Genomic DNA, 26,371 nt, shown 5'->3' with positions numbered 1-26,371 from the left:
TACTAAAACAGGTGCACTTAGAATCTGGTGCAGCTGTGTATGGTAGCCAATCAGCTTCTAATTTAGGGGGGAGGACAGCAGAGAGAGGAGAAGAGGGTGAGGACAGTGGAGAGAGGAGAAATCGGAAGGAGCAGAGGGACATCGCCGGAGTTGCTTTAATAAATTACTTTGTCAAAAACTTGTGTACTGTTTGAATTTTTGACACTTTTGGGGGTGAATGGGTAGGGGTAGTTTTTTTCTTTATTTTGGTGAGGGTTCTCTTTCAAAATGCTTAGCGCACAAACTGCATGATCCGATTTGTGGTGCGATTTCTATTCAAATCAATGGGCACTCAAAGGAATTACTGATTTTAAATAGAGGCAGTGAAACGCTGTTTAAAGCTAGTGTGGGTAAACGGGAATTAACGCCAATACAAAAAGCTACTAAAAGCAACATCTTTACAGCCACCTTTTCCGGCATTGGTAGTTGCTTTGCAGCTCACTTTTTCAAATGCCCTGTGTGCATGAGGCTTTATAGAGTGAATAAGTGACATCAAACATACCTCTGTGTGAAATGTGCACAGATTGAACCTATTGTTAAGGAAACAACTTCTTATTGTGTGATATATTTCCCCCAAAAGGCACAGGGAAGATCCTTTTTTCAACTATAAATTTCCCAGGTTAAGAAGTTAAAGACAAAAAGAAACAAGAATGAGATCAGTGAAAAGTGGAAAACTTTAAAAATCACTACAATGCAATAAAACGATCCTAAGTGTGTATGTATATTCTCAAATAAACTTTATTTCCATAAAATCAAGCTGTCTCTACCTTTTGTCATAGTTACACCCTTCACTTTTTACATTTTAAATTGTACCGGCAAGGCAATCCGTTATTGCACATTATATTTTGCACATCCCAAACACATACTCGCCTCAACACCATGCACAGAGTTGAGGATCCCCCAGAAAGGTCCTTTAGCAGGATGGGATCTAGCTGTTTCGTTGTGAACTGTCTAGTTCCCATCCTCATAAAGGACCTGAATTGAAATAATGCAGAAAGGTCCTTTAGCAGTATGGGCTCTAGCTGTTTCATTGTGAACTGACTAGTTCCCATCCTCATAAAGGACCTGTATTGACTTAAAGCAGAGTTACAGCCTGGGGGGGGGGAGTCAGCAGCTACAACTACTGTAGCTGCTGACTTTTAATATAAGGACACTTACCTGTCCAGGGAGCCCGTGATGTCAGCACCCGAAGCCGACCCATCCATCGGCCCCGGGTGCTGGCGCAAACATCCTTACTAAGGGAAACAGGAAGTTAAGCCTTGTGTCTTCATAGCCTGTTTCCTACTGTGCATGCACGAGTTCTGAATGGACCTGTCATGTTCTGGGACACACACGGGTCCCGGGGGGGGGGGAGGGCACCAAATAGACGTGGAGATGATGTACCTCGCTACAGGGCCATGGGACAAAAGTCCTGAAGAAAACATACCAAAAAGGTATGAAAAAAGATAAATATCCAAAAAGGAGGGGGGTGGAGTGTGTTTTTGTTTCAGAGGTCGATTTTTGCCTGGAACTCGGCTTTAATGCAGAAAGGTCCTTTAGCAGGATGGGATCTAGCTGTGTCATTGTGAACTGTCTAGTTCCCATCCCTATAAAGGGCCTGAGCAACAGCGGGCAAAAAAAAGGCCATCTGAGGGATGGGAACTATTTGGCTCACACTGAGCAAGCTAGATTCCATCCTCGGAGAGGACAGGGGCAATCTGCGGGATGGGAACTAGTCGCAACCAGTTCCCATCCCTTTATATGACCTGTATAATAAAAATGAAGAAAGGTAATTTAGCGCAGTGTTTCTCAACTCCAGTCCTCAAGGCACCCCAACAGGTCATGTTTTCAGGCATTCCATTATTTTGCACAGGTGATTTGATCGGTTTGACTGCCTTAGTAATTACCACAGCCGTTTCATCTGAGGGAAATCCTGAAAACATGACCTGTTGGGGCGCCTTGAGGACTGGAGTTGAGAAACACTGATTTAGCGGGATGGGAACTAGCTCCTTCGTAGTGAACTGTCTAGTTCCCATCCTTATACATGACCTGTATGGTAATAATGAAGAAAGGTCATTTAGCAGGATGGGAACTAGCTCCTTCATAGTGAACCGTCTAGTTCCCATCCCTCTATATGACCTGTATGGTAATGATGAAGAATATAGGATTTTTGACATACCGTTAAAACCATTTCTCTGAGTTCATTGACAGACACAGCCCTTCCTTATTCAGAACCATAGGGTTATATTGCCCCCTACAGGAGTAGGACACTAGGCAGAAAAAAAGACTTGGCTATGGCCATGGGCAGTCCTAGGTGATATACACCCCTCTCTCTGCTATAGGCCTTCAGTTTTGTAATAAGTTGTGTCAGAAGCATTAAAAACCCAATAGAGGGGTGGGTGCTCTGTCTGTCAATGAACTCAGAGAAATGGATTTTACGGTAAGTCAAAAATGCTATTTTCTCATTCGTTCATTGACAGACACATTGCTTCCTTATTCAGAACCATAAGGATTTCCCGAAGCAGTGCCAAACATGAGAGGAGGGGCAGCCAACAAAAAAACAGGCCAACCAGACAATCTGGAGCTCAACCTGAACAGCAAAAATCCCCTTCATGAGGAAAAAACCTCTAGACCGCAGCCTGTAGAACCTTGTGGCCAAAAGAGGCATCCGCAGGCCAGCACATCCACATTGTAAAATTTTGTGAGAGTGTGCACCGACGACCAGGTGGCCGCCTTGCACACTTGCGTCACTGACGCTTGATGACGGAAGGCCCAGGAGGCACTCAGTGCTCAAGTAGAGTGCGCCTTCACGGGAAGGGAGGAACCCTACCCCTGACAGAATAGGCCTGAGTCACCGCCTGTCTGATCCATCTAGAAATGGTCACCGAGGAAGCAGACAGCCCCTTCTTTGGCCAGTCCGCGATCACAAACAGGGAGTCTGACCTCTGAAAGGACTCAGTGGCCGCCAAATACACCCTGATCGCCCGAATCACATCTAAGTTGTGTATGGCAAATTCCCTCGGATGTTGTGGCCTGGGATATAGGGAAGGCAACACAATGTCTTAATTTAAATGAAAATCAGAAAAAACTTTTGGAAGGATAAGGACAAAAAACCACCTTGTCCTTATGAATCACCAGGTAGGGCATGCGACAGGTTAGTACCGCCAATTCCGACACCCTGCGAGCAGAGGTGATAGCCACCAAGAAGACCACCTTCTGTGACAGAGTGAGCATTGGAATTTCTCGAATATTTTCAAACGGAGGCTTCTGTAGAACCGAAAGCACCAGATTCAAGTCCCATGGTGGCAAGGGAGATTGCACCAGTGGAACCACGTCGCACCCCCTGAATGAATGTACGCACCAGGGAATGCGAAGCCAGGGGGTGTTAAAAGAAAACCGCCAAAGCCGACACCTGGCCCTTGATGGTACTCAAGGACAAATCATTTTCAATGCCCCTCTGAAGAAAAGTCAAAATCCGAGCCACCGAAAAGGAACGTGGGTGAAACCCCGCTGACTCACACCATGAAATGTACGCTTTCCACGTCCGATGATATACCTTCCTGGAAGTAAACTTCCTAGCTTTGAGTAGTGTCGGAATCACAGACGCAGGTAAGCCTCTATCCTTCAACATCTGGCTTTCAACAGCCAGGCAGTTAAAGCCAGCGATGGTAAAGCAGGGTGGAAGATTGGCCCTTGCGATAGCAGATCCTCCCCGAGAGGCAGCCACCAGGGGGCGTCTGCGACCAGACGCACCAGGTCAGCGTACCAGGACCAACAAGGCCAGTCCAGGGCCACTAGAATGACCAGAATTCCTTTGGCCTCGGTCCTGCGTAAAAGCTGAGGCAGACGCTTGAGAGGAGGAAAGGCGTAGATCAGACGATACTGGCCCCAGTCCACCAGAGGGTCCCGAGACCTGGCGACAAACCTCTGCTCCTTCCCGTTGACCCGGGATGCCATCAGATCTACTTTTGGAGAGCCCCAATGCAGACATATGTATTGAAATACCTCCTGGTGAAGGGACCACTCCCCTTGGTCCAACACTTGTCGACTGAGGTAATCCACCTGCCAGTTGTCCACCCCCGGAATGTGGATGGCGGAGATGGCCGGGACAAAAATGCTCTGCCCACCGGAGAATGCCTGCTACTTCCAGGCCTGCTAACACACTCCTTGTTCCTCCCTGGTGGTAGACATAGGCCACCGCCGTGGCATTGTCCGACGATCGGTATTGGGAGCCCCTGAAGTCAATCCGTCCAATGATCCAGAGTCGGATCACCCGGAGTTCCAAGATGTTGACAGGTAGCCTGGATTCCTCCAGCGACCCTGAGCCAAGCTCAGGCCCAGGACTCCACCCCACCCGGACAGACTGGCATCAGTGGTGACCACCGTCCTGTACAGAGGGAGAAAGGATTTCCCCTGCCGAAGAGCCGGGGAACGAAGCCACCAGATGAGGGACCCTTTGGTTTCTTGACTCAGCCAAATCTGACTGTCCAGAGACCCTGAACATTTGTCCCATTTTATGATCTGACGAGACAAATGAAGCAGGGGAAGGCGGGGGATGCTTCTTGCTAGTCTGCCGCCCAAGAGTCACCTCCACCCAGGCCACAAAGGACTCCAGGGCCACCGTCAGTGTGTCAACAGATGGCTGGGACCTGCAGCCTCTGATAGGGGGTCAGGTGGGGAAACATGCTCCTGAGACTCCATAGGGGAAGAAGAGACCCCCCCACCAAGAGCGACCACTGCAAAGGGACAACCCCCACACCGGTAGTGATACCAGGACACCCCACAGCCTGCAGCAGAGAGAGGAAGGGACCCCACCAGACTCACCACCGGCGTAGCGCTTGCTGCCTCAGGTGTAGACCGGCACACACGTGGCGTCCGAGGAAGAGGATAACACAGGAGCCAGCACCGGGTTAAAAGGAGGAGCTCCCGCCTGCTAAAAACGCCATTTGGGCTACACAGTAATGGCCCCCGCCTGAGCACAAAAAACACCAAATCATGGCCGCCGAGCTACACAAACATGGCCGCCAGCAATAAAAAGTCAGCAGGCACTAGGGGGAAAAGACGCCGGCTACGGAAAAATGGTCACAAGACGCGCTACACGAGGCTGACACAGCCCCAGGAAAGCCCCTGAAAGAGAGGATCCGGGCACCGGACCCCCGGGAGCACCCAGTGCCTCCCCCTCCCCCCCGGTAAGCACTGTACCTGGCGGCGCGCACCCCCTGTCCACCAGTACTCATCCTCATCCCCCAGGATCCATAATGGCACCACACTACCTAATATAGAGGAGCGAGGGGGAAAGGGGGCTACCAGGGGACCTCCAGGGACCATCCACCCCAGGAAGAGAGGGTGCAAGGGCGGAGGGAAACCGACCAACCCTGGGAGGAGCCCGCGTCCACCACAAACCTGCCAAGGGGAGAGGGGGGCATTTACTCACCATACCAAGACCAGGCGGCCACTGCTCCAGACAGAACCTCCTCGCTACCGAAGTGGGGTGGCTGTCGGCCATGAGGGACGCTGCCACTCAAGCCGAGACCTGGTCTTATGCGACCTCACGAGACGTTTAACTCGCAGGGCCAGCCCCGTCCAGTGGGGCTATGTCACGGCCAACCTAGGGAGATCATGCACTCGCTGGCCAGACTGGGGAGATCACTGGATCAAATGTCCAGCCCGTTGCCCAGTCTGGCAGTTGATTGCAGATCTCACCAGAAAAAATCCAGGAAAAAAAAAAACAACAAACAAAAAAATAACATTTGCCAGGACTAGAGATCCCAGCAGGGAACCATGTCCTTACTCCTGACTAGGCAGAAAAAACTGAAGGCCTATAACAGGGGGGGGGGGGTGTATATCACCTAGGACTGTCTATGGGCGTAGCCAAGTCTTTTTTTCTGCCTAGTGTCCTACTCTTGTAGGGGGCGATATAACCCTATGGTTCTGAATAAGGAAGGGCTGTGTCTGTCAATGAACGAATGAGAAAGGTCATTTAGCAGGATGGGAACTAGCTCCTTCATAGTGAACTGTCTAATTCCCATCCCTCTATATGACCTGTATGGTAATAATGAAGAAAAGTCATTTAGCAGGATGGGAACTAGCTCCTTCATAGTGAACTGTCTTGTTCCCATCCCTCTATATGACCTGTATGGTAATAATGAAGAAAGGTAATTTAGCAGGATGGGAACTAGCTCCTTCATAGTGAACTGCCTAGTTCCCATCCCTCTATGATACATGTATGGTAATAATGAAGAAAGGTCATTTAGCAGGATGGGAACTAGCTCCTTCATAGTGAACTGTCTAGTTCCCATCCTTCTACATGACCTGACCACTAGGGGCAAACAGGTTATTCTGTGGGATAGGAACTAGCCAGTTCACATTGAGCAAGCTAGATCCCATCCTCAAAATTGACTAGGTGAATCTGCGGGATGGGAACTAGCTCCTTCATAGTGAACTGTCTAGTTCCCATCCTTATACATGACCTGACCACTAGGGGGCAAAAAGGTTATTCTGTGGGATGGGAACTAGCCAGTTCACATTGAGCAAGCTAGTTCCCATCCTCAGAATTGACTAGGTGAATCTGCGGGATGGGAACTAGTCGCAACCCTTACTTCATTGCATTTGCCAAGTCTGCGGCTCTCCGTGTTGTGGTAGCACAGTGAGGACATCACCAGCAAGCGACCGGGACCTCGCCTGACGTCACCACGCCCCTTACGTAGCGGAGAGAGAGAGGAGGCAGAGCCAAGACCTGGCAGGGCGCTCACCTTAGCTCCGCCCCCTAATTCCGGCTCCCTCAGTTCCTCTATGCAGAGCAAAGCAGCGACCGCCCTGATCCCCTCCCCCTGTCAATGCAGCACTTCTTACAGGAGCCCAGCAGAGGGAGCAGCAAGTGCGACACACAGATTACAGAATGGGAGAGCAGGAGAGAGGTGAGTACAACAGTCCATCACTGAGCACCACTGTCCATCACTGAGCACCACTGTCCCCCTATCCCTCCCACTGTCCCTCTGTCCATCCTACAGTCCCCCTATCCCTCCCCCTGTCCCCCCTACAGTCCCCCTATCCCTCCCACTGTCCCCCCTACTGTCCCCCTATCCATCCCACTGTCCCTCCCCCTGTCCATCCCACTGTCCCCCCTACTGTCCCCCTCTCTATCCCACTGTCCCTCCCACTGTCCCCCCTACTGTCCCCCTCTCCATCCCACTGTCCCTCCCACTGTCCCCCCTACTGTCCCCCTATCCATCCCACTGTCCCTCCCACTGTCCCCCTGTCCATCCCACTGTCCCCCTCTCCATCCCACTGTCCCCCTATCCATCCCACTGTCCCTCCCACTATCACCCTGTCCCTCCCCCTGTCCCTCCCACTGTCCCCCTGTCCATCCCACTGTCCCTCCCACTGTCCCCCTGTCCATCCCACTGTCCCCCTGTCCATCCCACTGTCCCCCCTACTGTCCCCCTCTCCATCCCACTGTCCCTCCCACTGTCCCCCTGTCCCTCCCACTGTCCCCCTGTCCCTCCCACTGTCCCCCCTACTGTCCCCCTCTCCATCCCACTGTCCCCCTATCCATCCCACTGTCCCCCTATCCATCCCACTGTCCCTCCCACTGTCCCCCTGTCCCTCCCACTGTCCCCCTATCTATCCCACTGTCCCCCTATCCATCCCCCTATCCATCCCACTGTCCCCCTGTCCCTCCCACTGTCCCCCTATCCATCCCACTGTCCCCCTATCCATCCCACTGTCCATCCCACTGTCCCCCCTACTGTCCCCCTGTCCCTCCCACTGTCCCCCTATCCATCCCACTGTCCCCCTATCCATCCCACTGTCCCCCTATCCATCCCACTGTCCCTCCCACTGTCCCCCTATCTATCCCACTGTCCCCCTATCCATCCCACTGTCCATCCCACTGTCCCCCTGTCCATCCCACTGTCCCCCTATCCCTCCCACTGTCCCTCTGTCCATCCTACAGTCCCCCTATCCCTCCCCCTGTCCCCCCTACAGTCCCCCTATCCCTCCCACTGTCCCCCCTACTGTCCCCCTATCCATCCCACTGTCCCTCCCCCTGTCCATCCCACTGTCCCCCCTACTGTCCCCCTCTCTATCCCACTGTCCCTCCCACTGTCCCCCCTACTGTCCCCCTCTCCATCCCACTGTCCCTCCCACTGTCCCCCCTACTGTCCCCCTATCCATCCCACTGTCCCTCCCACTGTCCCCCTGTCCATCCCACTGTCCCCCTCTCCATCCCACTGTCCCCCTATCCATCCCACTGTCCCTCCCACTATCACCCTGTCCCTCCCCCTGTCCCTCCCACTGTCCCCCTGTCCATCCCACTGTCCCTCCCACTGTCCCCCTGTCCATCCCACTGTCCCCCTGTCCATCCCACTGTCCCCCCTACTGTCCCCCTCTCCATCCCACTGTCCCTCCCACTGTCCCCCTGTCCCTCCCACTGTCCCCCTGTCCCTCCCACTGTCCCCCCTACTGTCCCCCTCTCCATCCCACTGTCCCCCTATCCATCCCACTGTCCCCCTATCCATCCCACTGTCCCTCCCACTGTCCCCCTGTCCCTCCCACTGTCCCCCTATCTATCCCACTGTCCCCCTATCCATCCCCCTATCCATCCCACTGTCCCCCTGTCCCTCCCACTGTCCCCCTATCCATCCCACTGTCCCCCTATCCATCCCACTGTCCATCCCACTGTCCCCCCTACTGTCCCCCTGTCCCTCCCACTGTCCCCCTATCCATCCCACTGTCCCCCTATCCATCCCACTGTCCCCCTATCCATCCCACTGTCCCTCCCACTGTCCCCCTATCTATCCCACTGTCCCCCTATCCATCCCACTGTCCATCCCACTGTCCCCCTGTCCATCCCACTGTCCCCCTATCCCTCCCACTGTCCCTCCCACTGTCCCCCCTACTGTCCCCCTATCTATCCCACTGTCCCCCTATCCATCCCACTGTCCCTCCCACTGTCCCCCTATCCATCCCACTGTCCCCCCTACTGTCCCCCTCTCCATCCCACTGTCCCCCTATCCATCCCGCTGTCCCTCCCACTGTCCCCCTGTCCCTCCCACTGTCCCCCCTACTGTCCCCCTCTCCATCCCACTGTCCCCCTATCCATCCCACTGTCCCTCCCACTGTCCCCCTGTCCCTCCCACTGTCCCCCTATCCATCCCCCTATCCATCCCACTGTCCCCCAATCCATCCCACTGTCCCCCAATCCATCCCACTGTCCATCCCACTGTCCCCCCTACTGTCCCCCTGTCCCTCCCACTGTCCCCCTATCCATCCCACTGTCCATCCCACTGTCCCCCTATCCATCCCACTGTCCCTCCCACTGTCCCCCCTACTGTCCCCCTGTCCCTCCCACTGTCCCTCTATCTATCCCACTGTCCCCCTATCCATCCCACTGTCCCTCCCACTGTCCCCCTATCCATCCCACTGTCCCTCCCACTGTCCCCCTGTCCATCCCACTGTCCCCCCTACTGTCCCCCTCTCCATCCCACTGTCCCCCCTACTGTCCCCCTCTCCATCCCACTGTCCCTCCCACTGTCCCCCCTACCCATCCCACTGTCCCTCCCACTGTCCCCCTGTCCATCCCACTGTCCCCCCTACTGTCCCCCTCCCCATCCCACTGTCCCCCTATCCATCCCACTGTCCCCCTGTCACTCCCACTGTCCCCCTATCCATCCCACTGTCCCCCTGTCCATCCCACTGTCCCCCCTACTGTCCCCCTCTCCATCCCACTGTCCCCCTATCCATCCCACTGTCCGTCCCACTGTCCCTCCCACTGTCCCCCTGTCCATCCCACTGTCCCTCCCACTGTCCCCCTGTCCATCCCACTGTCCCTCCCACTGTCCCCCTCTCCATCCCACTGTCCCTCCCACTGTCCCCCTGTCCCTCCCACTGTCCCCCTGTCCCTCCCACTGTCCCCCTATCTATCCCACTGTCCCCCTATCCATCCCACTGTCCCTCCCACTGTCCCCCTATCCATCCCACTGTCCCTCCCACTGTCCCCCTATCCATCCCACTGTCCCTCCCACTGTCCCCCTATCCATCCCACTGTCCCCCTGTCCATCCCACTGTCCCCCCTACTGTCCCCCTCTCCATCCCACTGTCCCCCTATCCATCCCACTGTCCCTCCCACTGTCCCCCTGTCCCTTCCACTGTCCCCCCTACTGTCCCCCTCTCCATCCCACCGTCCCCCTATCCATCCCACTGTCCCTCCCACTGTCCCCCTGTCCCTCCCACTGTCCCCCTATCTATCCCACTGTCCCCCTATCCATCCCCCTATCCATCCCACTGTCCCCCTGTCCCTCCCACTGTCCCCCTATCCATCCCACTGTCCCCCTATCCATCCCACTGTCCCCCCTACTGTCCCCCTGTCCCTCCCACTGTCCCCCTGTCCCTCCCACTGTCCATCCCACTGTCCCCCTATCCATCCCACTGTCCCTCCCACTGTCCCCCTATCCATCCCACTGTCCATCCCACTGTCCCACCCACTGTCCCCCTATCTATCCCACTGTCCCCCTATCCATCCCCCTATCCATCCCACTGTCCCCCTGTCCCTCCCACTGTCCCCCTATCTATCCCACTGTCCCCCTATCTACCCCACTGTCCCCCTGTCTATCCCACTGTCCCTCCCACTGTCCCCCTATCCATCCCACTGTCCATCCCACTGTCCCCCTGTCCATCCCACTGTCCCCCCTACTGTCCCCCTCTCCATCCCACTGTCCCCCTATCCATCCCCCTGTCCCTCCCACTGTCCCCCTGTCCCTCCCACTGTCCCCCTCTCCATCCCACTGTCCCCCTATCCATCCCACTGTCCCTCCCACTGTCCCCCTATCTATCCCACTGTCCCCCTATCCATCCCACTGTCCCCCTGTCCCTCCCACTGTCCCCCTATCCATCCCACTGTCCCCCTATCCATCCCACTGTCCCCCTATCCATCCCACTGTCCCCCTATCCATCCCACTGTCCCCCCTACTGTCCCCCTGTCCCCCTATCCATCCCACTGTCCATCCCACTGTCCCCCTATCCATCCCACTGTCCCTCCCACTGTCCCCCCTACTGTCCCCCTGTCCCTCTATCTATCCCACTGTCCCCCTATCCATCCCACTGTCCCCCTGTCCATCCCACTGTCCCCCCTACTGTCCCCCTATCCATCCCACTGTCCATCCCACTGTCCCCCTGTCCATCCCACTGTCCCCCTGTCCATCCCACTGTCCCCCTGTCCATCCCACTGTCCCCCTATCTATCCCACTGTCCCCCTGTCCCTCCCACTGTCCCCCCCTACTGTCCCCCTGTCCCTCCCACTGTCCCCCTGTCCATACCACTGTCCCTCCCACTGCCCCCCTATCTACCCCACTGTCCCCCTATCTATCCCACTGTCCCCCTATCCGTCCCCCTGTCCCTCCCACTGTCCCCCCTACTGTCCCCCTGTCCCTCCCACTGTCCCCCTATCCATCCCACTGTCCCTCCCACTGTCCCCCTATCCATCCCACTGTCCCTCCCACTGTCCCCCTATCCATCCCACTGTCCCACTGTCCATCCCACTGTCCCCCCTACTGTCCCCCTCTCCATCCCACTGTCCCCCTATCCATCCCACTGTCCCCCTATCCATCCCACTGTCCCTCCCACTGTCCCCCTGTCCATCCCACTGTCCCCCCTACTGTCCCCCTATCCATCCCACTTTCCATCCCACTGTCCCCCTATCCATCCCACTGTCCCTCCCACTGTCCCCCCTATCCATCCCACTGTCCCTCCCACTGTCCCTCCCACTGTCCCCCTGTCCATCCCACTGTCCCCCTATCTATCCCACTGTCCCCCTATCTATCCCACTGTCCCCCTATCCGTCCCCCTGTCCCTCCCACTGTCCCCCCTACTGTCCCCCTATCTATCCCACTGTCCCCCTATCCATCCCACTGTCCCTCTGAACACTCTGCAGTGCCCCTCCCCCCTGACAGGTCCTCTTTATACTCCTATCAACATGTATAGAGCCATGACAGGTCCACTTTAGTTATCATGATATAAAATAATGTATGTGGGGGCATTTTGTTGTGCGTGATTTTTTTTCTTTTTTTTTGGGGGGGGGGGGGGGCGGGGGCAGCATTTCATTCTTGGTACCAGGCAGCACAATGTCTTGGGCCGGCACTGAGGGCGGCACACACAAAACATTGTTGAAAGTCTTTTGTTTGTCACTTAAGCCAGACAAAAAAATCAGGAGACGGGTTGATGCATTTCATACGAGTCCTTCGTGTTTATTCATAACAATGACAAAGGCCAGAAATCTGATATGTGAAAAGGATCCAACAAGGAGAACTCCCAGAATCAGCTGATTGTCAGAGTCATCAGACTGGGGCCGTACATAATGAACACTAATCTTTAAAATCAATAAATAATGTACATCAAAAGATAAAAAAAAAGACGGAAAATGATTAAGAAAAAAAACGAGAAAAAGAAGAGAAAAGCAAAAAAAAAAAAATAAATAAATATATATAATAATATATGTATGTATGTATGTATGTATGTATGTATGTATGTATGTGTGTGTGTGTGTGTGTGTGTGTGTGTGTGTGTGTGTGTGTGTGTGTGTATATATATATATATATATATATACACACACACACACACACACACACACACATACACATATATACTATATACATATATACATTTTTTTTTTTTTATTTTATTTTCATTAAAAAAAATATATAAAAAATATATAATATCTATATATTATAACCAAGTATTTTAAATCTTGTACTTCTCATTCATTTTTTTTTTCTCAATGTAGTAATTTCCTAATTTATTTAAATTTTATTTTTCAGGTGATGCAGAAAAAAAAAATCGTACAGCTTTGTAGCCTGGATGTACGACGATCTAAGGAATTTATCATTTATTAAATAATTATTTATGCCTGTTTTGTACGCCTGTGGGTTGCAACCTCACGTTGTACGTTATGCTTTTTTTCTTTGTTGATTTGCTTTGTTTGTTTATTGTTTGTGCTATTGTATAATAAAAAAAAAAAAAAACAAAAAAAATTTTTTTTGTATTTATTTATTTGATATGGCCTTTATGTAAATAATCCTGTTAAATTGTATTGTTGTTTTCCTATGTTGTATTTTAATGATATTAATGCATTTCATTTGGCCTTTAAGTTTTATGTAAATCTTGTTAAATTTTATTAAATAAAAATGTTCATCTTTATTACCACAATCTGTGTTTTTTTTTATCTTATTTTTTTTTAATTGTTAAATAATTTTATTATTAAATTGTATAGGCACGCATGTAAAAAAAAGGCCGCACCTGGAGTATGCTGTCCAGTTCTGGGCACCAGTCCTCAGGAGGGATGTACTGGAAATGGAGCGAGTACAAAGAAGGGCAACAAAGCTAATAAAGGGTCTGGAGGATATTAGTTATGAGGAAAGGTTGTGAGCTCTGAACTTATTCTCTCTGGAGAAGAGACGCTTGAGAGGGGATATGATTTCAATTTACAAATACTGTACTGGTGACCCCACAATAGGGAGGAAACTTTTCCGTGGAAGGGAGTTTAACAAGACTCATTGCCACTCATTAAAATTAGAAGAAAAGAGGTTTAACTTTAAACGGCGTAGAGGGTTCTTTACTGTAAGAGCGGCAAGGATGTGGAATTCCCTTCCATAGGCGGTGGTCTCAGCGGGGAGCATCGATAATTTCAAGAAACTATTAGATAAGCACCTGAACGACCGTAACATACAGGGATATACAATGTAATACTGACATATAATCACACACATGGGTTGGACTTGATGGACTTGTGTCTTTTTTTTCTACCTCACCTACTATGTAACTATGTATGTAAGACTGACCAAGTAGTAATGCATGACTTATATGTTTTTTTGTAAAGTGCATTTAAAGGGTTACTAAACCCGTTTATTTTTAAAACATACGGTCATACTTGTCTCCACTGTGCAGTTGGTTTTGCACAGAGTGGCCCCCGATCCTCCTCTTCTGGGGTCCCTCAGCGGCGCCGGTGGCTCCTCCTCTTTTCAAGTTCCCCCGTCGGAGAAGCGCTCTCCTTTGGGACACCCCGCGCGGGCGCGCTCCCGCGTCCTGTTGCTGTGTCTATTGACATGCACGGAGGAGAGCGCTTCTCTGACGGGGGAACTCGAGAAGAGGAGGAGCCACCGGCACCGCTGAGGGACCCCAGAAGAGGAGGATCGGGGGCCACTCTGTGCAAAAACCAACTGCACAGTGGACTCGGCCCGGCATCATTGGATTTGATTGACAGCAGCGGGAGCCAATGGCTGCGCTGCTATCAATCTATCCAATCAGGACAAACAGGATCCAATCAGGACACGACACACCAGCCGTAGCTGGCGATCTCGTCCCCGGGGGCCAGAAAGACCAGGCTCAGGTAAGTTACATAGATGGCAACTCACCTCCTCATAGAAGGTTAGTAGATTGGTTTGGCAAGAACGATTCTTCATGAATCCATGCTGATTACTGCTAATGATACCGTTCTCATTACTAAAATCTGGTATATAGTCCCTTATCATCCCCTCCAAGAGTTTACATACTATTGATGTTAGGCTGACTGGTCTGTAATCCCCAGGGATGTATTTTGGGCCCTTTTTAAATATTGGTGCTACATTGGCTTTTCTCCAATCAGCTGGTACCATTCCAGTCAGTAGACTGTCAGTAAAAATGGGGGGGGGGCATTAAGGTGAAAAAACACAAGGGTTTACAACCCGTTTTAAAGGGGTTGTGCGATATAATGTGCTAGTAAGTACCGCATACTAGCACATTATGAAAGACACCTTAAAACGAAGCCCTCCAGTGGCTCGCTGTAACCACTGCAGAGGCTTCCATCTTCACCTGGTCTTCCTTTTAGGTTCGGGGACTCCGGCCCTCTGACTGGCTGAGCTGCAATGAAGTCACTCCCCCCCCCTCCGCGCATGCCCACGAGAGTCTCACTGGGGCACACAGTTCTGAAGGAACGGCACGGGTATACTGTTCCTTCAGAGCGCATGCGCCAGTGACTTGACCGCCTGCTGCTCGCCAGAATATCTCCTAAACGGTGCACGTTTAGGAGATATTCATTTCACCTACAGGTAATCCCTATTATAAACTTACCTGTAGGGAAAAATAAAAACAGAGTTTACTACCACTTTAAGACAGTTGCAGCATTTGCATTTTCCTAAGCAGATATTAAAATTAAACACGTATTTCATAAAGAGCGCGTGACGAGGAAAGAGCATGAAGATGCCTGCAAGATAAAGAGGAAGTGATAAAAAAAAGGCATTTTATCTGCCATTACTAACATGTGCAGTGCCTTGAAAAAGTATTCACACCCCCTTGAAATTGTCCACATTTTGTCATGTTACAACCAAAAACGTAAATGTATTTTGTTGGGATTTTATGTGACAGACCAACACAAAGTGGCTCATAATTGTGAAGTGGAAGGAAAATTAAAAATGGTTTTCAACATTTTTTACAAAAAAAATGTGATACGTGTGTGTGTGTGTGTGTGTGTGTGTGTGTGTGTGTGTGGGGGGGGGGGGGGGGGGGGGGGACATTTGTATTCAGCCCCCTTTACTCTGATACCCCTAACTAAAATCTAGTGGAACAAGTTGACTTCAGAAGTCACCTAATTAGTAAATAGAGTCCACCTGTGTGTCATTTAATCTCAGTATAAATACAGCTGTTCTGTGAAGCCTTCAGAGGTTTGTTAGAGAACCTTAGTGAACAAACAACATCATGAAGGCCAAGGAACACACCAGACAGGTCAGGGATAAAGTTGTGGAGAAGTGTAAAGCAGGGTTAGGTTATAAAAAAAAAAATCTCCCAAGCTTTGAACATCTCACGGAGCTCTGTTCAATCCATCATCTGAAAATGGAAAGCATATGGCACAACTGCAAACCTACCAAGACATGGCCGTCCACCTAAACTGACCAGCCGGGCAAGGAGAACATTCATCAGAGAAGAGCCAAGAGGTCCATGGTAACTCTGGAGGTGCTGCAGAGATCCAAAGCTCAGGTGGGAGAATCTGTCCACAGGACAACTATTAGTCGTGCTCTCCGCAAATCTGACCTTTATGGAAGAGTGACAAGAAGAATGGCAACTCACCTGTACAAGTGAATGTGAGAGATGACATCACTGAGGGAGCTAGTGAGGAGGTGGAATCCTTATGGGTAGAGCTCCAAAGGGATGAAGTTAAGGGGAAAATAATACTGGGAGTATGCTATAGGCCCCCTAACCTGAGGGAGGAAGTGGAGACGGATCTCCTATCACAATTTGGATTAGCAGCAAGGATGGGAAGTGTTATCATAATGGGGGATTTTAATTATCCAGACATTGACTGGGCAGAGGGAACCGCGCATTCGTTTAAGGCTCGCCAATTCCTTAATGTCTTGCAAAGACAATTTTATGGGTCAGATGGTAGACGCACCAACTAGAAATAAAACATTACTGGATCTACTGATTACCAACAATACAGACCTGATCACAGATGTGGAAATACGGGGCAATTTAGGTAACAGTGATCACAGGTCAATTAGTTTCAGTATAAATCACACAAATAGGAAATATGAAGGGAACACAAAGACACTGAATTTCAAAAGAGCCAACTTCCCTAAACTACAAACCTTGCTAAAAGGCATAAATTGGGATAAAATATTAGGAACAAAGAATACGGAGGAGAGATGGGTTTGCTTTAAGAGCATATTAAATAAGGGCATTAGCCAGTGTATCCCATTGGGTAATAAATTTAAAAGAGCGAACAAAAATCCTGGATGGCTTAACTCCAATGTAAAAATGCATATAAAAGCAAAGGAGAAGGCCTTCAAAAAATACAAGGTGGAGGGATCATCCTCAGCATTCAGACTTTATAAAGAATGCAATAAGAAATGTAAGGGTGCAATTAGGTTGGCTAAGATAGAACATGAAAGACACATAGCGGAGGAGAGCAAAAAAAATCCCAAGAAATTCTTTAAGTATGTAAACAGTAAAAAAGGGAGGACAGACCATATTGGCCCCATAAAGAGTGAGGAAGGACATCTGGTTACAAAGGATGGGGAGAAGGCAAAGGTATTGAATTTAATTTATTCTTCTCCTCAGTATTCACAAGTGAATCGGGGGCTTCAGTAACCAAAACTGCAGTGTTTATCCTCATGACACAACACAGGAAGCACCTCCATGGTTAACAGAGGACAGAATTAAAATTAGACTTGAGAAACTTAACATTAATAAATCACCGGGACCAGATGGCTTGCATCCAAGGGTACTTAGGGAACTCAGTCAGGTGATTGCCAGACCGTTGTTCCTAATTTTTACAGACAGTCTATTGACTGGAATGGTACCAGCTGATTGGAGAAAAGCCAATGTAGCACCAATATTTAAAAAGGGCCCAAAATACATCCCTGGGAATTACAGACCAGTTAGCCTAACATCAATAGTATGTAAACTCTTGGAGGGGATGATAAGGGACTATATACAAGATTTTAGTAATAAGAACGGTATCATTAGCAGTAATCAGCATGGATTTATGAAGAATCGTTCTTGCCAAACCAATCTATTAACCTTCTATGAGGAGGTGAGTTGCCATCTAGATAAAGGAAGGCCCGGAGACGTGGTGTATCTGGATTTTGCAAAAGCATTTGACACAGTTCCCCATAAACGTTTACCGTACAAAATAAGGTCCGTTGGCATGGACCATAGGGTGAGTACATGGATTGAAAACTGGCTACAAGGGCGAGTTCAGAGGGTGGTGATAAATGGGGAGTACTCAGAATGGTCAGGGGTGGGTAGTGGGGTTCCCCAGGGTTCTGTGCTGGGACCAATCCTATTTATTTTGTTCATAAATGACCTGGAGGATGGGATAAACAGTTCAATCTCTGTATTTGCAGACGATACTAAGCTAAGCAGGGCAATAACTTCTCCGCAGGATTTGGAAACCTTGCAAAAAGACCTGAACAAATTAATGGGGTGGGCGACTACATGGCAAATGAGGTTCAATGTAGAAAAATGTAAAATAATGCATTTGGGTGGCAAAAATATGAATGCAATCTATACACATGGTAGGTTAATTGGATCCTGTCTAAATTGTCCCTAGTATGTATGAATGTGAGGTAGGGACCGTAGATTGTAAGCTCCTTGAGGGTAGGGACTGATGTGAATGTACAATGTATATGTAAAGCGCTGCGTAAAATTGACGGCGCTATATAAATACCTGAAATAAATAAAATAAAAAAAATAAATACAATGGGGGGAGAACCTCTGGGGGAATCTAGGATGGAAAAGGACCTGGGGGTCCTAGTGGATGATAGGCTCAGCAATGACATGCAATGCCAAGCTGCTGCTAATAAAGCAAACAGAATATTGGCATTAAAAAGGGGATCAACTGCAGAGATAAAACGATAATTCTCCCGCTCTACAAGACTCTGGTCTGGCCGCACCTGGAGTATGCTGTCCAGTTCTGGGCACCAGTCCTCAGGAAGGATGTACTGGAAATGGAGCGAGTACAAAGAAGGGCAACAAAGCTAATAAAGGGTCTGGAGGATCTTAGTTATGAGGAAAGGTTGCGAGCACTGAACTTATTCTCTCTGGAGAAGAGACGCTTGAGAGGGGATATGATTTCAATTTACAAATACTGTACTGGCAGAGGCGTATCTAGTGAAAATGGCGCCTATGGCAACCACTGAAACTGCGCCCCTGTCAAAACATTTCAAACCCATCTTTCATATACTGCGGATAGGACATGATTAGAGGCTGTGGACATGGTAGTTTCCTACTCTGTCCCCCCTTAATATTACCATACCTTTCCACATCAGTCAGTGTCCGTCTTCTGTTCTGTCACTGTGTCCCGTTCACCTCTCCAGTCAGGCACTGTGCACATCAGTGTACTGTCCTCCTCTGTTGGGCCGGCTTCCCCCCCCAGTAATGTTCTTCTGAGTCCTCCTGTGGTCTGTGCCTCCTCTGCACTGTTGCGCCGCTGTGGCACCACCGAGAACGATTGCCTTCCATTTAAAAATGGCGCCAGGCGGCGACATTACGTTACTGCACATGCGCTGCCCGGTTGAGCCTGTATGATCTTTCCTGAGCCCTGCAGGCTTTGAAACGGTTGCATGGCCGGCCCATGGCCATCTTTTTACAGGCACGCTACCCTAACAGGCTTTTACGGGCAGAAGAGACCATACCTCCCAACTTTTGAACTTCAGAATGAGGGACACTTGAGGGAGGAAGTGTCCGACGGCACGCTACGTGCACTGTGGCAAAAGTGGATGTGGTCAGACTCTTAACAGTGGGGGGGGGGGGGGCTTAATGGGCCTGGCTAAACAAAACCCAGGTTTCCTTGTACTTCTAAAATATGCTTTGATTGCTGTGCCACAAGATAAAGTCTCATGGACACATACAAACCCCAGCACTATCATTAAAAAAAAAAAAGGAAAAGCTTCCATTACAAATGGTTTTGTATAAACTATGAAAGTGTGTGTTGAACAAAGTGTGGAAGGATTCAGGAATGCATTGTGTACAGAGTTCAGGGTTCAGAAGTGTGCTATGAACAGAGTGCCTTGTTCAGGAGTGTGATATGCACAGGGAGTAGATTTCTGGAGTGCTTTATTTACAGAGTACAAGGCTCGGGAGAGCACTAGGTACAGACTGCAGGTTTCTGGAGTGCCTTTTGCACAGAGTGCAGGTCATCCATTCACATCTCACTATTGCCCCTCTGCTCTGCCCTCATCTCCCCAAAGCTCCACCATCTTCCACTTGTTTATCTTTGTAAAAGCAGCTCCTTTCTGTAGATGGCTCTTCTATCCACTGCAGCCAGAGCTTCCATTCACCTTTCAGTGCACTGGGTGCACACTCCTTTTCAGCTCAGAGAGATCAGAGACTTCACCTGTCAGATCCAAGCTGTGATGTCGGATATGGGAGGGACTGCTACTTAGACCCGCCCCTCTGTCAAACAACCAGTGTAATGAAAGAGTCGCCAAAAGCTGTCAGTTTTTTTTCCATTCAGCCTGCTGGTTGAATGAGAAAAAATGAACAGTGTATACCCAATTCCATTTTCAGGTAAATGTCAGCTTTAGGCTACTTTCACACTGAAGCGTTGCGGGCACTGGCACTATATTTAGCGCCGCTTTACCATCATTTTAGCGGCGCTATTCGGCCACTAGCGAGGGTTAAAATTTTTTTTACCCCCGCTAGCGGCTGAAAAAGGGTTAAAACAGCAGCGCTTTGCAGGCGGGTTTGGAGCGCTGCCCCATTGTTTTCAATGGGAAGGGTTCGCTTTAGGAGCGGTAAATACACTGCTCCTACAGCGCTCCAAAAATGCTGCTTGCAGGACTTGCAAGTGCACCACTCCAATGTGAAAGCCCTCGGGGCTTTCACATTGGAGTGAATTGAGCGGCTCTTTCAGGGCGCTTTGCAGGCGCTATTTTTAGCACTTTAGCGCCTGCAAAGCGCCTCAGTGTGAAAGGGGCCTATATGTCTCCCCACATCAGGGATCGGCCTTGGCACAGAGCAAAGCATTCACCAGGTGCCTTACAGACAGACAGATGGCAGGAGAGTGCAGGGATGTTGTCAGCAATGGAGGCGCCCAGCTGTAGTACTTATCTTTTAGACCCCTTTCACACTGAGGCGTTTTTCAGGCGCTACAGCATTAAAAATAGCACCTGCAAAGTGCCCTGAAAAAGCGGCTCAATTCACTCCAATGTGAAAGCCTGAGTGCTTTCACACTGGAGAAGTGCGCTGGCAGGGCGTCAGAAAAAGTCCTGCCAGCAGCTTCTTTGGAGCGGTGAAGGAGTGGTGAAAACTCACCGCTCCTCCCCATGAGCTGCTATATCACCGGCAAAACACCGCTATGGAGGCGTTTTGTGGGCAGATTTAACCCCTTTTCGGCCGCTAGCGGGGGGTTCAAACCGCTCCGCTAGTGGCCGAATAGCGCAGCTAAAATGACAGTAAAGTGAGCACTAAAAAATTTTAGCGCCACTTTACCGCTGACACCCGGGGTGGTACAGTGTGAAAGGGGTCTTTGATCTGAATGGACGATGACAGGTTCTCTTTACTGCCTGACACCCCTAGGTGCCTGATCCCCCTCTCAGATCTCCTGTAGGGGGCCCCAGAGCCCACACACTGGACAGATCCAATCTGCAGAGAGATATAATATCTGCAATGATAGATCCCACCAGAAGATACAGACAGCTGAGGGGGAGGCCAGCCTGACGCATCACCCCCCCCCCCCCCCCCCACCAGCACAGTGAGTGGATGGAACATCACACAGCATGTAGTACCCAGGAAGTGATGTCCTCAGCACTGTACATAGTGATGGCATAATAACAAACCTCCCCAGAAAGCAGCTGACATGCTGGGACCTGAAGTCCCTCCTCTGCATGTCTGATACCCCACTGTCCAATCAGAGCTCAGCCTCCTCTCACTATACACTCACCTTACATTCACCTGCAGTGTTCTCCCTGTGTATAAGAACAGAAGCTGCTCATGCTGGAAAGGACGTAGAGGGAGGGGCGGGGCTTAGTTACAACCTGCTAGAGGGGAGGAGCTGCTGTGCTCTGTGCAAGGGAGGAGGGGGAGGAGCATTACATGTGAGTCGGCTCTTTCATTACACTGGTTGTTTGACAGAGGGGCGGGTCTGAGTAGCAGTCCCGCCCAAAACCGACATCACAACTTGGATCTGACAGGTGTAGTCTTTAATTGGAACTGCACAGTGAACATCCGGCTGGCTCCCTCGCCAATCCCTGGATGTGCTGGATGTTCACACTGCTGCAGGTCCTATTCAGCCACAAGTTGACATATAAGCAACATAATTATGCAGGACAAAGCCTTGCTGCCCAGCCACTCAGCAGCGCCCATTTCATATTGCGCCTATGGCACTTGCCATGTGTGGATACGCCACTGTGTACTGGTGACCCCACAATAGGGATAAAACTTTTTCGCAGAAGAGAGTTTAATAAGACTCGTGGCCACTCATTACAATTAGAAGAAAAGAGGTTTAACCTTAAACTACGTAGAGGGTTCTTTACTGTAAGAGCGGCAAGGATGTGGAATTCCCTTCCACAGGCGGTGGTCTCAGCGGGGAGCATTGAAAGCTTCAAGAAACTATTAAATAAGCACCTGAATGACCGCAACATACAGGGATATACAATGTAATACTGACATATAATCACACACATAGGTTGGACTTGATGGACTTGTCTTTTTTCAACCTCACCTACTATGTAACTATGTAACTAAGAAAGCGATGTCACCAAGTCTATATAAGGGTATGTAATGAAAATCAAAAAGTTTTATTGAAAATTTTTAATTAGCATGTTGATGATGAAGGGATGAAGCAGGAAGGGTGCCCCTCCTGCTAGACTCTCCTTAGGAATATACACTATATTACCAAAAGTATTGGGACACCTGCCTTTACACGCACATGACCTTTAATGGCATCCAAGTCTTAGTCTGTAGGGTTCAATATTGAGTTGGCCCCGCCCTTTGCAGCTATAACAGCTTCAACTCTTCTGGGAAGGCCGTCCACAAGGTTTAGGAGGGTGTCTATGGGAATGTTTGACCATTCTTCCAGAATTTGTGAGGTCAGGCAGTGATGTGGACGACAAAACCAGAGAAAATTCCCAGTTCAACTCGCCAACTAGTCTGCTTACCGACTGAATGAACCTGTCTAACAGTCTGCGTTAAAAATAGGGGTTTAGTTATTAGCACACATTTGCAGATGCAGGCATAAGCTGCAGGGCCCCTTCACGGCACCCTGTATCACCTGCAGTCCTAACCCTTGCAAATTTATGAGCGTCTCCAACAGTGGAAGCACATGCATTCTAATGGATAGAGGGCAGGTGGACGGGAAGGCCTGGCTCGCAGTCTCCGCTCTAATTCATCCCAAAGGTGTTCTATCGGGTTGAGGTCAGGACTCTGTGCAGGCCAGACAAGTACCTCCACCCCAAAATCCCTAATCCATGTCTTTATGGACCTTGTGCAGTCATGTTGGAACAGGAAGGGGCCGTCCCCAAACTGTTCCCACAAAGTTGGGAGCATGAAATTGTCCAAAATGTCTTGGTATGCTGACGCCTTAAGAGTTCCCATCACTGGAACTAAGGGGTCAAGCCCAACCCCTGAAAAACAACCCCAACACCATAATCCCCCCTCCACCAAATGATTTGGATCAGTGTACAAAGCAAGATCCATTAGGACATAGATGAGCGAGTTTCGGGTGGAGGAACTTGACTGGCCTGCACAGAGGCCTGACTTCAACCTGACAGAACACCTTTGGGATGAATTAGAGCGGAGACTGCGAGCCAGGCCTTCTCATCCAACATCAGTGCCTGACCTCACAAATGCTCTTCTGGAAGAATGGTCAAACATTCCCATAGACACACTCCTAAACCTTGTGGACGGCCTTCCCAGAAGAGTTGAAGCTGCAAAGGGCGGAGCCAACTCAATATTGAACCCTACGGACTAAGACTGGGATGCCATTAAAGTTCGTGTGCGTGTAAAGGCAGGCGTCCCAATACTTTTGGCAATATTGTGTGTATATATATATATATATATATATATATATATATATATATATATATACACACACACACACGGGTGGAAAGTATTTTGGGGGGGACCTCCATGTCCTGTTATTGGTGTCTTGGTATGCTGACATCTTTACTGGAACTAAGGGGCCAAGCCCAACCCCTAAAAAAACAACCCCCCCACCATAATCCCCTCCCACCAATCCTTACACTTGGCACAATGCAGTCAGGTAAGTACCGTTCTCCTGGCAACCACCAAACACAGACCCATCCATTGGATTGGCAGACAGAGAAGCGTGACACCAGAGGACACGCCTCCTCCGCTCTGAGTCCGGTGGCGGCGTGCATTGCACTCGGTGATGGAAGATCGGACGCTGGAAGTTGTTATAGCTCCAAAGGGCGGAGCCAACCCAATATTGAACCCTACGGACTGAGACTGGGAGGCCGTTGAAGTTCATGTGCGTGTGTAAAGGCAGGCGTCCCAATACTTTTGGTAATATAGTGTATGTAGGTTGGCATGAAAGCATTCCTCTGGAAAAAACCACAATGACAATTATATGTATGAATGAAAGAGGTAATAGCAAATCAAAGTAGCACTACAATGTCAGAAGTAACAAAAGGTAAATAAAGGGGGGGGTCACACTAATTTCTGGGTCTAGCATTGTCAGGGGAATGGGGCTGGACACCCATTTATGTCATAGTTCATCCAAGAGATGAGATTTCTTCCTAAGTCCAATAATAAGCTTATACAAAGGCGGACTATCATTTATCAGTTGAGGCCAGGTGGTCAGAGTAGGACGAGTAGTTCCTTTCTAAGACAGAAGTACAGTCTTCTTGGCAATGAAGTACATACAGTGCCTTGCAAAAGTATTCACCCCCCTTTGCATTTTTCCTGTTTTGTTGCCTCACAACCTGGAATTAACATGGATTGTTTGAGGATTTGCATCATTTCATTTACAGAACATGCCCACAACTTGGAAGATTTTTTAAAATTTTTTTATTGTGAAGCAAACAACAAATAGGACAAAATAACAGAAAAAGCCAATGTGCAAAACTATTCATCCCCCTAAAGTCGATACTTTGTAGAGCCACCTATCACAGCTCCAAGTCGCTTTGGATAAGTCTCTATGAACTTGCCACATCTTACCACTGGGATTTTTACCCATTCCTCCTACAAAACTGCTCCAGCTCCTTCAAGTTGGATGGTTTTGCGCTTGTGAACAGCAATCTTTAAGTCTGACCACAGATTTTCTATTGGATTGAGGTCTGGGCTTTGACTAGGCCATTCCAACACATTTACATGTTTCCCTTTAAACCACTCAAGTGTTGCTTTAGCAGTGTGTTTGGGGTCATTGTCCTGCTGGAAGGTGAACCTCCGTCCTATCCTCAAATCACACACAGAGTGGTACAGGATTTGTTCAAGAATATCCCTGTATTTAGCACCATCCATCTTTCCCTCGACTCTGACCAGTTTCCCAGTCCCGACTGCTGAAAAACATCCCCCCAGCATGATGCTGCCACCACGTTTCACAGTGGGCATGGTATTCTTTGGGTGATGTGATGTGTTGGGTTTGCCCCAGACATAGCGTTTTCTCTGATGGCCAAAAAGTTCAGTTTTAGTCTCATCAGACCAGAGCACCTTCCTCCATACATTTTGGGAGTCTCCCACATGCCTTTTCCCAAACTCAAAACGTGCCATTTAGTTTTTTGCTGAAAGTAATGTCTTTCTTCTGGCCACTCTGCCATAAAGCCAAACTCTATGGAGCGTACGGCTTATTGTGGTCCTATGTACAGATACTCCAGTCTCTGCTGTGGAACTCTGCAGCTCCTCCAGGGTTACCTTAGGTCTCTGTGCTGCCTCTCTGATTAATGCCCTCCTTGCCCGGTCCGTGAGTTTTGGTGTGCGGCCGTCTCTTGGCAGGTTTGCTGTTGTGCCATGTTCTTTCCATTTGGTTATGATAGATTTGATGGTGCTCCTAGGGATCATCAAAGATTTGGATATTTTTTTTATAACCTAACCCTGACTTGTACTTCTCAACAACATTGTCCCTTACTTGTTTGGAGAGTTCCTTGGTCTTCATGGCAGTGTTTGGTTAGTGGTGCCTCTTGTTTAGGTGTTGCAGCCTCTGGGGCCTTTCAGAAAAGTGTGTCTATGTAATGACAGGTCATGTGACACTTAGATTGCACACAGGTGGACATCATTTCACTAATTATGTGACTTCTGAAGGTAATTGGTTGCACCAGAGCTTTTTATTGGCTCCATAACAAAGGGGGTGAATACATACGCACATGACAATTATCCGTTTTTTATTTCTGAAAAATAGTTTTATGTATATATTTTTCTAATTTTACTTCACCAACTTAGACTATTGTGTTCTGATCCATCACATATAATTCATATTAAAAAAAACATTGAGCTAAAAGCTGTAATGTAAAAAAATAGGTAAAAAGCCAAGGGGGTGAATACTTTTGCAAGGCACAGAGAATCCTCCATAGAGATCTATGGGGACATGCTGGGACTTGTAGTTCATACAGAGAATCCTCCATAGAGGTCTATGGGGACATGCTGGGACTTGTAGTTCATACAAAGAATCCTCCATAGAGGTCTATGGGGACATGCTGGGACTTGTAGTTCATACAGACAATCCTCCGTAGAGGTCTATGGGGACATGCTGGGACTTGTAGTTCATACAGAGAATCCTCCATAGAGGTCTATGGGGACATGTTGGGAGTTACTATACTATACTGTACATGGACAGAATTTGCACTAAGCCAACATTTCTGTATTAAAAATCCTTTCTTTTTTTTTTATTGATCATTATCATGAAAATTAAAAGAAAGAAATGCTTGAAATA

General features: G+C 49.2%; 1 long non-coding RNA gene across 1 annotated transcript in view; it reads right to left on the bottom strand.

Annotated features, from left to right (window-relative positions):
* The window catches only part of LOC141129791 (uncharacterized), a 40,959-nt gene extending 19,104 nt beyond the window's left edge, over positions 1–21,855 (bottom strand). The window contains exon 1 of the long non-coding RNA XR_012241867.1: positions 21,428–21,855. This is a non-coding gene — a long non-coding RNA (uncharacterized lncRNA). The remainder of the gene's footprint in view (positions 1–21,427) is intronic.
* Between the last annotated feature and the right edge of the window lie 4,516 nt (positions 21,856–26,371).

This window comes from Aquarana catesbeiana, linkage group LG02 (assembly GCF_042186555.1).
Source record: "Aquarana catesbeiana isolate 2022-GZ linkage group LG02, ASM4218655v1, whole genome shotgun sequence".
NCBI lineage: Eukaryota > Metazoa > Chordata > Amphibia > Anura > Ranidae > Aquarana > Aquarana catesbeiana.
The sequence above is the reverse complement of the archived record's forward strand: the minus strand, read 5'-3'. Positions and strand labels throughout refer to the sequence as shown.